Below are 17,355 nucleotides of genomic sequence, written 5' to 3'. Positions count from 1 at the left end.
AGATACTACTTCACACCCACTGGAAAGGTTATTATTAAAAATGGATGAAAACAAAGAAATTAGTATTGACAGGAGAAATTGGAAAACTCGTATACAACTCATAGGAATGTAAAATGGTGTAAATGCTACAGAAAACAATTTTATCATTTCTTAACATATTAAACATAGATTTGCCTCATGACCTAGCAATTCCACTTATGGGTATCTACGTAAGAAAAATGAAACCATACGTTCACACAAAATTTTATACTTGAAAGTTCATAGCAGCAGTACTCTTTTTTTAACTAATTAATTTATTTTTATTGGAGTATAGTTGCTTTACAATATTGTGTTTCTGTTGTACAAGGAATTGAATCAGCTATATGTATACATATATTCCCTCCCTTGTAGAACATCCTGCCCAAATTCCACCCATCTATGTCGCCACAGAGGACAGAGCTAGCAGCAATATTCTTAATAGCCAAAAGTGCAAATAACCTAAATATTCATTAACTGATGAACAGATAAACAAAAAGTAATATATTAATTCAATTGAATAATACTAGCCAATAAATGGAGAAAGCAATGGCAACCCACTCCAGTACTCTTGCCTGGAAAATCCCATGGACGGAGGAGCCTGGTAGGCTGCAGTCCATGGGGTCGCTAAGAGTGGGACACGACTGAGCGACTTCACTTTCACTTTTCCCTTTCATGCATTGGAGAAGGAAATGGCAGCCAACTCCAGTGTTCTTGCCTGGAGAATCCCAGGGATGGGGGAGCCTGGTGGGCTGCCGTCTATGGGGTCGCACAGAGTCGTACACGACTGAAGCAACTTAGCTGCAGCAGCAGCCAATAAAAAGAAATGGAGTACTGATAAATATGGATAAACTTTGAAAACATACTAAATGAAAGAAGTCAGTCACAAAGACTACATACTATGTGATTCTATCTATATACAATGAAATGTCCATAATTTTCAAATCTGTAGAGACAGAAAGCACCTTAGTAGTAAAGGAGAATGGGAATTGGCAGAAATGGGGAGTAACTCTACACACGGACATCACCAGATGGTCAACACCGAAATCAGATTGATTATATTCTTTGCAGCCAAAGATGGAGAAGCTCTATACACTCAGGAAAAAACAAGACCGGGAGCTGACTGTGGCTCAGATCATGAACTCCTTATTGCCAAATTCAGACTTAAATTGAATAAAGTAGGGAAAACCACTAGACCATTCAGGTATGACCTAAATCAAATCCCTTATGATTATACAGTGGAAATGAGAAGTAGATTTAAGGGACTAGATCTGATAGATAGAGTGCCTGATGAACTATGGACTGAGGTTCATGACATTGTACAGGAGACAGGGATCAAGACCATCCCCATGGAAAAGAAATGCAAAAAAGCAAAATGGCTTTCTGGGGAGGCCTTACAAATAGCTGTGAAAAGAAGAGAAGCGAAAAGCAAAGGAGAAAAGGAAAGATATAAGCATCTGAATGCAGAGTTCCAAAGAATAGCAAGAAGAGATAAGAAAGCCTTCCTCAGCGATCAATGCAAAGAAATAGAGGAAAGGAACAGAATGGGAAAGACTAGAGATCTCTTCAAGAAAATCAGAGATACCGAGGGAACATTTCATGCAAAGATGGGCCCGATAAAGGACAGAAATGGTATGGACCTAACAGAAGCAGAAGATATTAAGAAGAGATGGCAAGAATACACAGAAGAACTATACAAAAAAGATCTACACGACCCAGATAATCACAACGGTGTGATCACTGACCTAGAGCCAGACATCCTGGAATGTGAAGTCAAGTGGGCCTTAGAAAGCATGACTACGAACAAAGCTAGTGGAGGTGATGAAATTCCAGTTGAGCTATTTCAAATCCTGAAAGATGATGCTGTGAAAGTGCTGCACTCAATGTGCCAGCAAATTTGGAGAACTCAGCAGTGGCCACAGGACTGGAAAAGGTCGGTTTTCATTCCATTCCAAAAGAAAGGCAATGCCAAAGAATGCTCAAACTACCGCACAATTGCACTCATCTCACATGCTAGTAAAGCAATGCTCAAAATTCTCCAAGCCAGGCTTCAGCAGTACATGAACTGTGAACTTCCAGATGTTCAAGCTGGTTTTAGAAAAGGCAGAGGAACCAGAGATCAAATTGCCAACATCTGCTGGATTGTCGAAAAAGCAAGAGAGTTCCATAAAAACATCTATTTCTGCTTTATTGACTATGCCAAAGCTTTTGACTGTGTGGCTCACAATAAACTGTGGAAAATTCTGAAAGAGATGGGAATATCAGAGCACCTAATCTGCCTCTTGAGAAACCTATATGCAGGTCAGGACGCAACAGACAGAACTAGACATGGAACAACAGACTGGTTCCAAATAGGAAAAGGAGTACGTCAAGGCTGTATATTGTCACCCTTCTTATTTAACATACGGAGAGTACATCATGAGAAACGCTGGGCTGGAAGAAGCATAAGCTGAAATCAAGATTGCTGGGAGAAATATCAATAACCTCAGATATGCAGATGACACCCCCCCTAATGGCAGAAAGTGAAGAGGAACTAAAAAGCCTCTTGGTGAAAGTGAAAGAGCAGAGTGAAAAATTTGGCTTAAAGCTCAACATTCAGAAAGTAAGATCATGGCATCTGGTCCCATCACTTCATGGGAAATAGATGGGGAAACAGTGGAAACAGTGTCAGACTTTATTTTGGGGGGCTCCAAAATCACTTCAGATGGTGACTGCAGCCATGAAATTAAAAGATGCTCACTCCTTGGAAGGAAAGTTATGACCAACCTAGATAGCATATTGAAAAGCAGAAACACTACTTTGCCAACAAAGGTCCATCTAGCCAAGGCTATGATTTTTCCAGTAGTCATGTATGGATGTGAGAGTTGGACTGTGAAGAAAGCTGAGCCCCGAAGAATTGATGCTTTTGAACTGTGGTGTTGGAGAAGACTCTTGAGAGTCCCTTGGACTGCAAGGAGATCCAGCCAGTCCATTCTGAAGGAAATCAGCCCTGGGATTTCTTTGGAAGGAATGATGCTAAAGCTGAAACTCCAGTACTTTGGCCACCTCATGCAAAGAGTTGACTCATTGGAAAAGACTCTGATTTTGGGAGGGATTGGGGGCAGGAGGAGAAGGGGACGACAGAGGATGCGATGGCTGGATGGCATCACTGACTCAATGGACGTGAGTCTGGGTGAACTCCGGGAGTTGGTGATGGACAGGGAGGCCTGACGTGCTGCGATTCATGGGGTCGCAAAAAGTCAGACACAACTGAGGGACTGAACTGAACTGGGGAGTAACTAATATGGGTCCAGTTTCTTTTTAAGATGATGAAAGTGTTCTAAAATTAGATTGTCCTCATACTAGCAAAACACTTTCTATGAATCTGCTAAAAAAAATTAAACAGTAAAATTTAAGTGAATGGATTTATATGGTAGGAGGATTGCTTCTCAATAAAGCCTTGAAAATGTTTGGATTGAGGGAAGGGTTGCACAGCTCTGTAAATTTACTAAAAATTACTGAATTATACATTTAGAAGGGATAACTATTATGGTATGTTAAAAAAAATACTCAAAACAGTCTCTTTGAAAGCCACATGCACTACAAATGACAGTTAATTTAGTTTTACAGACTTTATTTATTGTGCTAAGAAGCAGTAAATGAAGAATCTAAAAGGCAGAATTTCTGACTATAACTGAATACAGAGGATCTACCCTGGAAGTGAAATAAAATCCTGGCTAGCTATTGCAGGATAATCAGTGTCATCACCAACACTTACAGATGCTTTTGAATATTTGGCATCTTTTCTTCCTGCTCTGACCCTATTGTCTCCATTTTTTGTTACCATACTGCTGTAATTATGTAGGTTATCCTGAAAGACACTTTTCACCATGTCTTATCAATACTGAATGCCTTTGCTATAGAGGTATGAAGTTGGCTTCAGTTTCACAACTTCACTTTAGCTTGTGTCAAACGTTTATGTTTGCTCTAGGTATGTTTTCTGTTCTAAGTATTTAAGTAATAATAATAATAGTGAATATAAATAATAGCTAATTATAGGTTGTTGCAAATTAATTGCAGTTTTTGCATGCTCTTTGATATTGGAATACATTCTTAAATAAATGTAGTTATGTTATACATCATTTTAATGCACATTTCTCACTTTTTGTTTCTTTTTGCTAATGACTTATCACTTGCTGTTTGTTTTATACATTTTAGACTAGGGATATTGTGTTAGACAAAAGCAAATTTGAATGATTTTTCTTATTCCATTTCAAAATGTGTTGTAAAGTAGTGGAGATAGCTTGCAACATAAACAATACAGTTGGCCCAAGAACCATTAATGAATTTATAGTTCAGTGGTGGTTCAAGAGATTTTGCAGAGGAGACAAGAGCCTTGACGATGAGGAGTGCAGTGGCCTGCGCATCTGTAAGAAGTTGACAGTGACCAATGGAAAGCAATCGTTGAAGCTGATCCTTTTACAGCTACATGAGAAGTGTACATGTCTAATGTACACTTACATTGTACATGCTGATCCTCTTACAACTACATGTCCAATGACAACCACACTATGGTCATTCTGCATTTGAAGAAAACTGGAAAGGTGAAAAAGCTCGATAAGTAGGAGCCTCATAAGCTGACTGAAAAATCAAAAAATCATCTTCTTGAAGTATCTTTTTTTATTCTACACAACAATGAACCATTTCTTGATCAGATTGTGGTGTTTGATGAAAAGTGGATTGTATATGACAACTGGCAATGGCCAGATCAGTGGTTGGGCCAAGAAGAAGCGCCAAAGCAGTTCTCCAGTCAAACTTGCACCAAAGTTCATGGTCACTGTGGTGGTCCGTTGCTGGTCTGATCACTACAGCTTTCTGAATCCTAGTGAAGCAAAACCATTACATCTGAGAAGTGTGCTCAGCAAATCAATGAGATGTACCAAAACCTGCATGTCTGCAGCAGGCATTGGTCAACAGAAAGGGCCCAGTTCTTCACAACAGTGCCCCATCACACATTGCACAACCAATGCTTCTAAATTTGAATGAATTGGGCTGCAGTGTTTGCCTCATCTGCCATAGTCACCTGACATCTTGCCTACTGACTACCACGTCTTCCAAAATCTAAACAACTTTTTGCAGGGGAAATGCTTTCACAACTGGCAGGAGTAGGAAAATGCTTTCCAAGAGTTAGTAGAATCCTGAAGTATGGATTTTCATGCTACTGGAATAACCAACTTATTTCTTGTTGGCAAAAATGTGTTTATTGTAATGGTTCCTGTTTTGATTAATAAAGATGTGATTGAGCCTAGTTAAAATTAATTAAAACTCATGGTCTGAAACCACAATTATGCTTGCACCAACCTATTATTTATTGAATGTTTGCATGTTATAGGCACTTCCTCTGTATACATAGGAAGTATTCCTATACAGCGGTTAGTCTTAGAACATAGAACAAATGAGTAGTATTATCTTTATATGAAGAAATTAAAGATATTCTGTACTTGCAATTTGTGATTAATCTGAAAGTATAAACCCCATTCTTTTCACATTTTGAATGTGCTACCTATCTCCATCCCATTCTGCATCCTGCCGAGTAAACAAACTCTACCTATGACTGTAGTTCAGTTGCTATTTGAACTTTGATATTTGTCATCAGAATTATGCAAAAATATCTTTGGTTGATGTGGGTGTGTGTTTAAAGGTGGGGTCACCATGTTATGTTATATTATTTTATCTCATAATTGAATGGTAAAGACAAAAAATGAAGGCTCACACTTTTATGCCTTAACCTATTGGAGTTCAAAACTTTTCCATCATTTTCTCCATATTTCCTATTGACTTTTCTTATCTGAATATTCGTGTTTTAACTTTGAATTTTCACTCAGTGAAAACTGAGGGTTCCTGTGTATCTGTTCTGAAATCATCCTCTGCTCAGCAGTTCAACCCTTCTAGTGCCCTGTCTATATATTTTTTCCAATGTGACTGCTTGCAGTTTTTCACTAATAGCCTTGAACCCTACTCTGTCCATATTCTGGCTGCTAGCCATCAAAAACATAGCTGGGAGTGGGGGAGGGGATTGAGCTGCCATGTTAAATCGTCTCCTTCCCTCCCTCTGGGAAAGGACCTTAACCTCAAGCACTTTCAGTCAATCACAGTCCAAGAGAGAACCTTGAAAATGTTCTGCAACACTGATTGGTTCCATAAAATATGCTGGCTGGATGCAGAAGTTGAGTTTCTTTTAGCTTATTTCATAATAAAGGGCAATGCATGGGCTGTATTCATAGTAATTCAAATCTGACACAAATAATACAGCAAATAATTACAGTGACCTTTAACTCACCTCGAATTTAAACAAAGGTTAAGCTGCCCTTTACTAAAGTAAATATTTTCTGTAGTCAAATAAATGCAGACACCTTTAGAGAGGAGAATACATTGCCAAACTAAACGAATCTGAAAATGGTTACAACAGAATAATTTCAAAACATAAAGAATGCAGGACTCTTCAGCATAAACAACCTCTAGACGTGCTGGCATCTGCCATTATTAATTTACCTTACAATATTTCCAATGGGTTTTCCCATATGTTTGCTGGGAACTGTTGCTTGAATTTTCTGTCCAGAAGGGCAGATATCAAAGAGAAATATTAAAAGTAAGAGAATTTAGCTCTTCTCTCCATACCCTGATTTAGTAAACAATTTATATTTTATTCCATAAAGCTGAACAAAGCCTTAAATGTTTAAGTGGTTACCATGCAGACCTAAGTCTTAAAAAATAAACCCAGAAGACAATGCTAACTGTGCAAAAGAAGCAGCTGATAAGTTTATGCAGTTCTTACACCAAGGTTTAGCTGTTGGTCAGATAAGGGCCAGGTGTGTTTTTGCACATTTTAATTTGTTTAGTCTATGTCTATTTCAAATAGCACTTAAAGAAAGAAAGAAACTTGGGGGTGGACTATGTTATGTATACATCATCTTTAATTTTAAAAGTTTATTAAAAAAAATAATTACTCTCTTTCTAGGGTCCAAATGCTAATGATATGTTGACTATGAAAAGCAAGTCATCAGCTTGTTACTACAACTGGTATTGCCTCCAAATTCTCCCTTCATTAAAATAAGGTCACCTGATTTAATTAGAAGTAGTCAGCATGCTTATAATATTTTTGGTCACAATTTAAATTGCATGTCTCAAATAGGGATAAAATTTACATTTAACAGGACAATAATTGTATGGTAAAAGGAAAACCAAGTTTATTTCTTTTTGTTTCTCTCAGTGCAGTTTTGCTAACTCTGTTATTAAGTAAAGATGTTCTTAGAGACAAAAATTAATGGGTTTATTTTTAACCAATTAAAAAAAATGGAAAATCTCAGGTTAATAAAACCCTCATACATGTCTCTCCTAACTCTGACTCAGCATCTTTTTTTTTTTTTTTTTTGCCCCCTGCTCCTCTTCCCCCTTTTGAAGTTATTGGAACAATAGCACGGGTATTTCTACTTATTCAGCAAGAGGGTGAAAATCAAGGAACTGAGACCATGGAGAGTAGGTGTCTCAAAGATTATGATCCTCTTGGGTTCTTGCTCCATAGGGAAATGTCTCACATTGACATTGATAGCAATAAATGATTTTGTAGAGGGCATGAAAATGAATTCTTAGTAAAAGTGAAATAGCTATCAAAAAATACTGAATACCTAGTTTTGTTTGAATTCTTTCACATCTCCACTGTTCTATTATTCAACACTTGATGAGAAATCTTGTTCCTCTATAATTTAAGAGTTTTACATTTTTTTGCAACTCCTAACTTCCTGATTCTTCCTCTCTTGATCTCTCCCTTTGAGGTAGGAGAAATTACCCATTCTCCCCCTGACCCCAATATTTCTGACAACCTTCCTCCTCCTCTTTGGAAATTTTCTATTTGGAAACTTTATTCCAGGACAAAGTTCTGTAGTGCACTAATGGACAGCTAGAAACAATGTATAAGGGGGGAACACAAATTTGAATCAGGAGATGTGAAAATTAATAACTTTAATATGTACTATCATTCATTAAAGCATGCTGCTTCTGTATAAGTTTTGAGTTTGAAGGAAGATACTCCCATTAAGTTTAGACCGCTGACCCTGACAAAAATTAATATATATCAGTTCCTAGAAGGTTCTGTCTCTTTGTGTTCAAAAACACCTACCTATGAGATTTGTCCCTCTTATTGAGAACAAAGTACATAACCAAATTTTAAAGTATTAACCACCTTGGTTTCTCAAAAATGGAGATCATAGAATTAAACTTGTACTTTTAGAATTGTCTTTTTATTCTTTTGAACATTAGGGCCTGCCTAAACTTTGAATTTACTTATTTATCTGGTCTACTAATACTTGTCTGCTGTTCTCTTCTAATGTTTTTTTTTCCCTCTATTGATTTGAGTATGTATGTAAAGAGAAACTAATATATGTAGATAATCACAGATGTATTTCTAGTACTTTTTTGCTAAATCTAATTTCCCTGTCTTAGGATATAGAGCTAAAATGCAATTGGGCATTTTAAAGCAATGAATACATTTGAGCACTAAATGCAATTGAGCACTAAGAAAATCTTTTCTTCCTAAGACCATTTTCGTCCGTAAGTAGCATCTATACTACAGAGTAAGAGTGGGAAGACCAGGTGTATTAAAACAGCAGAGTGTCTGGAATCCATTCTATTTTGGAAAATCAGAGTTGTTTAGTTAAATTATAAGGTTCTCTGAAAAACTAATGCCATTTTTCTCAAGGACGAGTAAGGTCTATCACATTGGGCAAGTGAAAGGATTTGAAAAGAAGTAATGGGATTCTCATGAAGTTGTTGTGTAGTCACTCAATTGTGTTTGACTCTTTTGAGACCCTATGGACTGTAGCCCACCAGGCTCCCCTGTCCATGGGATTTCCCAGGCAAGAATACTGGAGTGGGTTACTATTTCCTTCTCCAGGGAATCTTTCCAACCGAGAGATCAAACCGGTGTCTCCTGCATTGTAGGCAGATTCTTTACTGCTGAGCCACCAAGGAAGCCCTCTCATGAAGTTAGGGACCTTTAAATGAACTAAAAGAGAGTTTGTTTCACCATAAAGAAGGAATAGTATAATCGGTAAGGGAAAAATGCCCAACAATTAAAAACGTAAGAAGAGAACAAAAGACAGTCAGTGGATCTGATCAAAACAGCCAGGAAATCCAACCAGAAAGGTAATTGTGAATTGACAGTTACAACAGGTCTAAGTTTCCAAGATATTGGAGCATATCAGAGAGTATGGCTGCCACATGTGCCAGGAACTTGAAGCCATAGGGGATAGGATATGGGAATCAGAATAGAAAATTCCAGTTTCGTTGGAACTACATGTATACTAGAGGGATGGTAGCTGGTTGGAATTAATAGAATACTTAAATGTGGGGCAGCAGTTGTGAGTCATATGGACACACATAGGAAGTGAAAAAAGAAGGGATCAGAATGCTTTGTTTAATGCAGACATGTAAGTATCACTGAAAATGAGATACTGCCAATGATGTGAACACCTTAGAAAGAGACTGGTGGAAAAGACTCTCTGGGCTAAAAATAAAATATTTTTGCATATCTTCAGGAGACTACTTCCCCTTTCCAAAGATACGTGCAATCTTTTAATCATCATTCAAAATGATATTAAGGGATTTTCTCTATATATTCATGGGAACCTTTTCTCATGCTCTAAGAAAGAATCTTGTTCTTCTTTCTCTTACCTCTGTGTTTTGTATATATTTTAAATACTACTTAGCATAGCATCTTATAATTATTTGAAAACCGGTTTGTTTTCTTTGTTAGATAGGAAACCCATTAAAAGCAGGCTACTTTTTTTTTCTTTTTTTTAAATCTTATTTTATTTTTAAACTTTACAATATTGTATTAGTTTTGCCAAATATTGAAATGAATCCACCACAGGTATACATGTGTTCCCCATCAGGCTACTTTTTAAAAAGTTTTTATTCAATTTTGTAAGCTACCAAGTATCTAGCACCATAGTTGACAGTGTTTAATACATCAAGTGAATATATTAAATATAATAATAAATATGGATTTATATTGATATAAAATTTATATGGATATAAATAAATATCAAATGGAATTTAATTTTAAAAATTTCCTGATTTTAACTAAAGTTTTGACCAAAAGTTTACTAATGTTTGGGATGGGTGAATCTGTCAATAGGGGCAGGAGATGTTTCCTTTTTGAGGGCTTATCTATGAACAAGAAGAAGGAAATATTATGTTTTGACAAGGGCCCCTAAAAATCACGTGTGAATATTGTGTTTCTAGTGTAGTTTGTCACTTCACTGCTAAGAGTTTCTAGAGAGGAGGTGGCCAGACCATTTGTGTGAGAGGAAAGGTTCTTCTATTGCTGGAAAATATGAAGATCCTTGCAGTATTTTTTTTTTTTTTTCCTGACCTCACTTCTTTGTAAAGCTCCATTTCTCTTGATTATCTAGCATAGTTTATCTCACACATCATGGAAATAAATTTTATAAAAATTGTTTTTTCACTCTTCACTGTGGGTGCTATGAAGCTTAGTGAAGCATTGTTATCTCATCTTACATAATTTCTTTTATTGATTTTTCTTAATTTTAAAATTAAGGACAAAATAACTTTATGTCCTTTGTTTCTTTATATTACCTCTCCCTAGAATTCTTCTTATGATTTTAGTCTTTTTCCCTTCACCTCAATTACTTTATCATATTATTGCATGATTTTTTAAATAACTATCTCAAATACATCTGGGAACAAGGCAGGATATAAAGTAATTAATAAGTAAAATAAATCCAGGCACGTTAGCCCCACATACTACCTGCCTGCCAATACCACATAATACAAACCACATTGCACTGTTTAGAATGAATGAAAGCAAAGGTCTCGAGTTGGTGGCTAACAGGCAAAATCCTGCCTGCTGACATGTTTTGTTTGGCCCACACAGTGTGTTTAAAATACGAATTACTTGCCAACCTTTAAGAATCAGGAAATTTTACATGAAATCTCAGTTTTTCTTAAAGGGGCCTGTATTCCATGACACAATGCATGAGTGGTAGCTGCTCCTTCTCTAGTCTGTCCAGGCCCTGATACTCTGTTTTACTTCTGCTATACTTTGCATGGTCCTGTTGCATCCATTTATAGGACCTGCTAGACACTATAAAGACTTAGCTTGGGGTTCCTGCATAAATAAGATGAGCAATTTACTTAAATAAGCCAACATTATTCACTAGCATTTTTTTTCTATTAATAATATAATAGCAGACATTTTTATTATTCACTTTGCTTCTTTCTAACATGAACGTACTCACTGATGTTTTGCAGCTTAAACCAGAAAAGTAGCCTACTTTTTTATGATATTTCTATCCATATATTATAACTCTAGCCATCAGGGGATTAATATTCAGGACACCTTAACCCTTCAAATCATAGTCCTGAATCTAGAAATAAGGCTTGACCTTGCAAAGATATCAGAAACCACTGCCTTTTAGTCATGCGTTGTAAATCTTTTGACCTCAATGAGGTCCTAGTGACACTTACTTATCATAATATCTTAACAAGCTTGACTGTCTTTTCTTCAGTCCGGAGAAGAATACAAATATTGTTAAAGAGAAGCCAAGTTGTAAAAGGAAAAGTGACAAAACTGACATTGAAGGAGACTCCTTCCTACCAAAAGGACACAATTAAAACAAAACATATAAAATCTAAAAATTTACAATTTTTTACTTGGTGAAATTTAACTGTTTATATCAATGCTCAGTTATATTTATACCTTCTGCATAAAAAAAGATTGTTGCTTTGTAGTTTAGTTGCTAAGTCTTGTTCGACTCTTTGTGACCCCATGGACTATAGCCGGTGAGGCTCCTCTGTCCATGGGATATCCTAGACGAGAATGCTAGAGTGGGTCACCATTTCATTCTACAGGGGATCTTCCCGACCCAAGGATCAAACCTGTATCTTCTGCATTGGCAGGCAGATTCTTTACCATTGAGCCACCGGGGAAGCCTGTTAGATGACTGGGGAGCTCCCATATTACCCAGCTTTAGTATTGTGCTAGAGCTGGCTCATTCTTGGCTCATGATAGGAAAGAGTGTGTGTCTTTTCCCAACTTTGTACTCACTGAAATCACATTTTTTGCTTGTTTCCAAAGAACTGGTTGTTAACCATTTACTAAAACATCACTGAATCAATTCCAACTAAAGCTGGCCTGACTTTCCCTCCATGGGTTTGTACGTTAATAGGTGCTGTTGGCCATCCTTCCACACTGAAACTCACCTTCCAAATCCTCCATTGGCAATCTGATAATTATTCATTAAACCCCTACTTTTGGTTTCAGCTCCCCTGTAAATTCTTCTCCAAATTTAGACAGAAATAATTATTCATAATTTATATCAACATCTACCCCGTCTTATTTTCCTTACGTTTTTAATTTATCTTTGTCTAGATCACGATTTATTTTCATGAGAACAAGGACAAAGTATTTTTCTTTTTCTGATGATATATTCTTAAGGGACTCTTTCCATACAACGCCATAGTGATTATCCACTGCAAATGAAACATAAGTTGCTGCTGAGCCTAAACCAAGTTGATCTGTTGGCAAATGAGTAAAGGACACAACTAACCCTTCATTCTTGGCATTGTACTATCAGTTAGTAAAGGCAAGAAATCAAAAGACAAAGGTGTAAGACAGGGACATGGGAGACTAAGTTCTCCAATCTGGCAAAGGGGGAAGGCACTTTTATTAAAGACTGAGGGTATATTTTTCTTTAACTCTATAAGGGAAAACTGGCATATCTGGTAGTGTATATGAAAATATCTGATACTTGGTAGTTATTTTAGGGAGAACATGATTAGGAGTATTGTCCCTTAGCAACACCAAATGCTTATCCCTTATCCTTTCATAGCAATTTCCAAACCTATAGCAACCTAAACTTCCTGTGCACTCTGCACAAATTGTGTGTAACAAGTCACCATTATTTGATAGAGTGTAATAGTCCCCATGTCTCATAATTTGTATCATTTAAACACTCTCATGTCAGTAACTGTAGGCTAAATTTGTATCCAAGTCATTTTCATCCCCAGAAGTTAAATGTGATACTGGCAAAAATATAGCTTTTACATTATTTGGTGTTTTTATTATTAAATAATTATGCTCAAGGAGCTTCATTGCTTGTTATAAGCTTGGGATGTGAGGAAAATTCCAAAGCAAAGGCTGCATCAGTTTGTAGACATTTCTTTGTCATCGCCAAGTTGTTTTTTCTTTGAATGCTCTTTGATTTCCTCCCCCAAGAGAATGAAAGTCCATTCAGTAGCATCAAAGTGTGGATGTTGTCCATAGCGATCTGGAAGGGAATCAGTAGCAGGGAGCTGGCCTCAGTGTCTATGGTTCAAGGGAGGATGTCACTCTTTAGACACTGTGTGAGCAATAGGGAAGCAGGGGAAGTTTCTGAATGACCGCACAGCAAGAGATGAGCGGTCAGTACTGTAATAATGGTTTACATTGGCAGAAGTCCACTTCTGGGGTGGTCCGTAGTGACATTGTCAAGAATCTCTTTCATTAGTACTGTGAATACTACAGGGACACATTGGTTGAAAGGTGAAAAGTTGGAAACACTGCTGTTTTTCATGGCTGGGGATAAGGAGAGTCTATTGAGGAGTTACAAGAAGCTCTTTTTGAAAGAAAATAAAAAATGCCAACTCAATTTTAACTATCAAATTCACTGTGGTACAGACTTTTGATTAACAAACTACCCTCTCTCTCCTGTTAGAAATGTGGTTTCCTTTTGGCAGTGTGGTTTTTTGCTAGGAAATCTCCATTTACTGAGGTTGAGAGGTTAATGGTTTAGGCTACAGGTAGCAACAATTATCTAAACTGGAGGGCAAATTGTCTAAAATAACTGACATGCATTTTATCAAGTTTATTGATTAAGGTTTTGTGTTCTTTCTATTATAGAACTGAAGACTCATTCCTTGTAATCTAACAAACAGTTAATCTAACAACCAGAAAACCTGGAATGTTACACACTCTCACACACACACACACACCTTCCTTTGAATCCTTTACTAGTAATGTTAACAACATTAGTCGCTTAATATCTACTATTGCAAGGGTTCGTTTTATTTTTTTACATATATCTTAGGGAAAATATAGGAACAGTTGGTAAGTTGAACAGGCATGACCAAGAGCAGTTTAAATTAATAGAATGCTTTCTATTTTATGAGTAATTTACATTCAATGTGATGTCAATTCTAGCAAATCTGAAAAAAGAAAGATCTAAAATTGTTTGACTGCTTCATGAATGTATAAGCTCATCTTTCCACATTTGATTGACTGACATTTTAGTAGCACAAAACTTAATGATAAGACATTTTAAAAAGTAATACATAACAGTATCAGAAAAATGCTTATTTCATGTCAGCATTATATTTCAAGTAATAGTGGATATGTGCTTTATCTGAAGGTTTTTCCTGTCTATTATTTCCTGAACTTACATTTTTATTTATAATTCTATTTGGCATGTTTATTTGGATAATTTCATCCTAATTAAAATTGATTTTGTTTTTTTAATTATAAAATAATATACAGTTATGTTAGGTAATTTGCAAATATAAAAATATAAAGAAACCCATAACATTTTATCTTTTATCTTTCCCAGTTAATGTCTATGTATTTTAATTTTTCTACTCATAAATATGTATTTTATGTATACAGAACATTACAAAAACTTATCCTGGAAAAATAAATATTGCTAAATTTTAATTTCAGAACTGCCGCTGCTGCTGCTAAGTTGCTTTAGTCATGTCCGACTTTGTGCAACTCCATAGACGGCAGCCCACCAGGCTCCGCTGTCCCTGGGATTCTCTAGGCAAGAACACTGGAGTGGGTTGCCATTTCCTTCTCCAATTCATGAAAGGGAAAAGTGAAAGTGAAGTCGCTCAGTCATGTCTGACTCCTAGCGACCCCATAGACTGCAGCCTACCAGGCTCCTCCATCCATGGGATTTTCCAGGCAAGAGTACTGGAGTGGGTTGCCATTGCCTTCTCCGATTTCAGAGCTAGTAAATGTTAATTACAGATTTTCCCATGAATTAAAAGCACATAACAAGATGCAAGTTATTTTTAAGTAAAGGAGTGGCTCTATGTCCTTTCAAAACTTTTTTTTTCCCTTAAAAATGAAATATATAGATAAGTATATTCTATGTGTATTTTTAACATATTGAATCATAGTTACTTATTAACTTATATGCATCTTTTTCTACTTATAACTAATTTGGGATGAACATGTACACAGTGCTATATTTAAAATGGATCACCATGGACCCACTGTATAGCACATGGAACTTTGCTCATTTTTATGTGACCGCCTGGGTGGGAGGGGAGTCTGGGGGAAAATGGATACATGTACATGCATGGCTAAGTCCCTTTGCTGTTCACCTGAAACTGTCACAACATTGTTAATCAGCTATACCCTAATACAAAGTAAAAACTTAAAAAAAATTATAGCTAGAACAATTTCTCATCATTATTAAACTTTTCATTCTTTTTAACTTTGTAATAGGCCATTGCACTATTTAGGAATAAGTATCTTCGTAATTTTAATATCAGTTTGAATACCTTTCATCATCCTCATCCCTTTTTCCTTCTTATTGAATTGTACCAATGGGAAATATTGGACCAAAGGACATAGAAATTTTCAGACTCTTGTCTTATATTAAGTAATTACTTAATATGAACTTTATATTGAAGTGTATACGAGTACTTGTTTCCTGAAATTTCATACTTATGTGGTCTTACTGTTGTTTCCCTTTTTAATTTGCACTCAATGGTTGAAAAGAAATGCCTTATTGCTAAGAGTTTCATTCTAATCCTCACCAAAATTTACTGTTATTTCCAAAAATTTATTGAATGACTTAATGTGGAGCAAAAGTGCGGCAGCTAGAAAACTAATAGTGAAAAATTATTCCCAGATTAGTCCTGCAGCTTTTGAGAACATAATTATAAGAATTTGCAATTATAACAATTATATGGAGAAATTTAGAGTGTTTGCTTAAATAATTGCCACAGAGTAAATAAGCATAAATGGTAGCATTATAACTAATATGTGTTAAAATGTAACTTGAAGTGGCCTGACTCTTGGGAAGTAAGGCTCTGAAGGAAAGCCTTTGAAGGATGCTGTAAAATGGGTTCCCATAATGATCTGAAAGTTAGCTTAGATGATCTCTGGTTTAGTTATGAAGTCCTCCATAGGCTTTTTCCAGATGGGTGTAGGATTAAGGAAAGGGGACCTTTATTTTCATTGTCATGTCCAAGTAATCTGAATTTTGTTGCTAGCCAGGTGCCTTTTGCCTTGATTTTAAAAGTATAGGATGTAAAATAAATAAATAAAAGTATAGGAATCTCAGCCTCAGTCTTCAATGTGAACTCAGTAACAAAAACATAAATAAGATTTTCTGAAATTTCTGGGATGCATTTTTGCATAGACTGCCCCCAGATTTGTTCACATAAGATGGTACTAGATTGCAGACTCCTGGAAGACAGAAGCCATGTTTAGTTACCATTACATGGCATTACATACATAGATGATACAACATGCTTATTTAAGACAATGAGTAAATGGGTTAAAGTGTGGACTAAGAGGGTGAATGAATTCTATTAACTAATAAGGTAGTGCTCTACTGAGGTTTCTCTATTGGTCTAAAACCTTTTGGAATATCCTGACTAGATCATCTGATTAGTATGATAAAAACTTAGGAAGTTGCCTAAGGCATAGCATATTTATATTCCTTTCCTATCCTGTGACTGTGTCCAGAGGCTCCTGTGAGGAAGTCCTGGGATCTGTCTTAGTCAAACTTCTTAAGATAAAGAAAAAATCAAGGTTTACATTGGTGCTTCTTGTACTTTCTCTCTTGCTTCCCTTCTCATGTTTTGAATCTAGGTGGCAATCTCTTTATGCTGCCTCTCTGTGATTGAAACTTTCTCTGGGGAAAAAATCTGGAAATATAATTTTGTTATGGGTGGAAATGACTGATAAGGTGAAGGATTTGTCCCTCCCAGAGCTATTATTGCCATTAACAGATTTTTTTTTTTTTTTCCTTGTTTGACTTTTGCCAGAGTATAGAGTCCTTATGCTAAGTCCAGGTATTCATGACTTGGGGTGAGGAAGTCTTGGAGTTCAGAGACTTAACTGATGTAAATTTTTGACCTTCTCTCTGTTCATTTATGGGTCTGGAGCTGATTTCAGCTCTTATAGCGCTTTTGAAGATTTCAGATCTTATAGCCTTGCCTTACACTATTTTGGTTATGTATCTTATCATCCTTGTTAGTTGCTCAGTCATGTCTAACTGAGAACCCATG

At 36.3% G+C, this 17,355-nt stretch overlaps 1 long non-coding RNA gene across 8 annotated transcripts in view; it reads left to right on the top strand.

Moving 5' to 3' along the window:
• Positions 1-17,355, top strand: part of LOC147378299 (uncharacterized) — a 677,507-nt gene that overhangs the window by 573,648 nt on the left and 86,504 nt on the right. The window lies entirely within an intron of this gene.

The sequence above is a fragment of the Bos grunniens genome, chromosome 2 (genome assembly GCF_055505025.1).
Source record: "Bos grunniens cultivar Pamir isolate PY7600 chromosome 2, Bosgru_T2T1.0, whole genome shotgun sequence".
In the NCBI taxonomy this organism is placed as follows: domain Eukaryota; kingdom Metazoa; phylum Chordata; class Mammalia; order Artiodactyla; family Bovidae; genus Bos; species Bos grunniens.
This window is presented reverse-complemented; position numbering and strand designations above follow the sequence as displayed.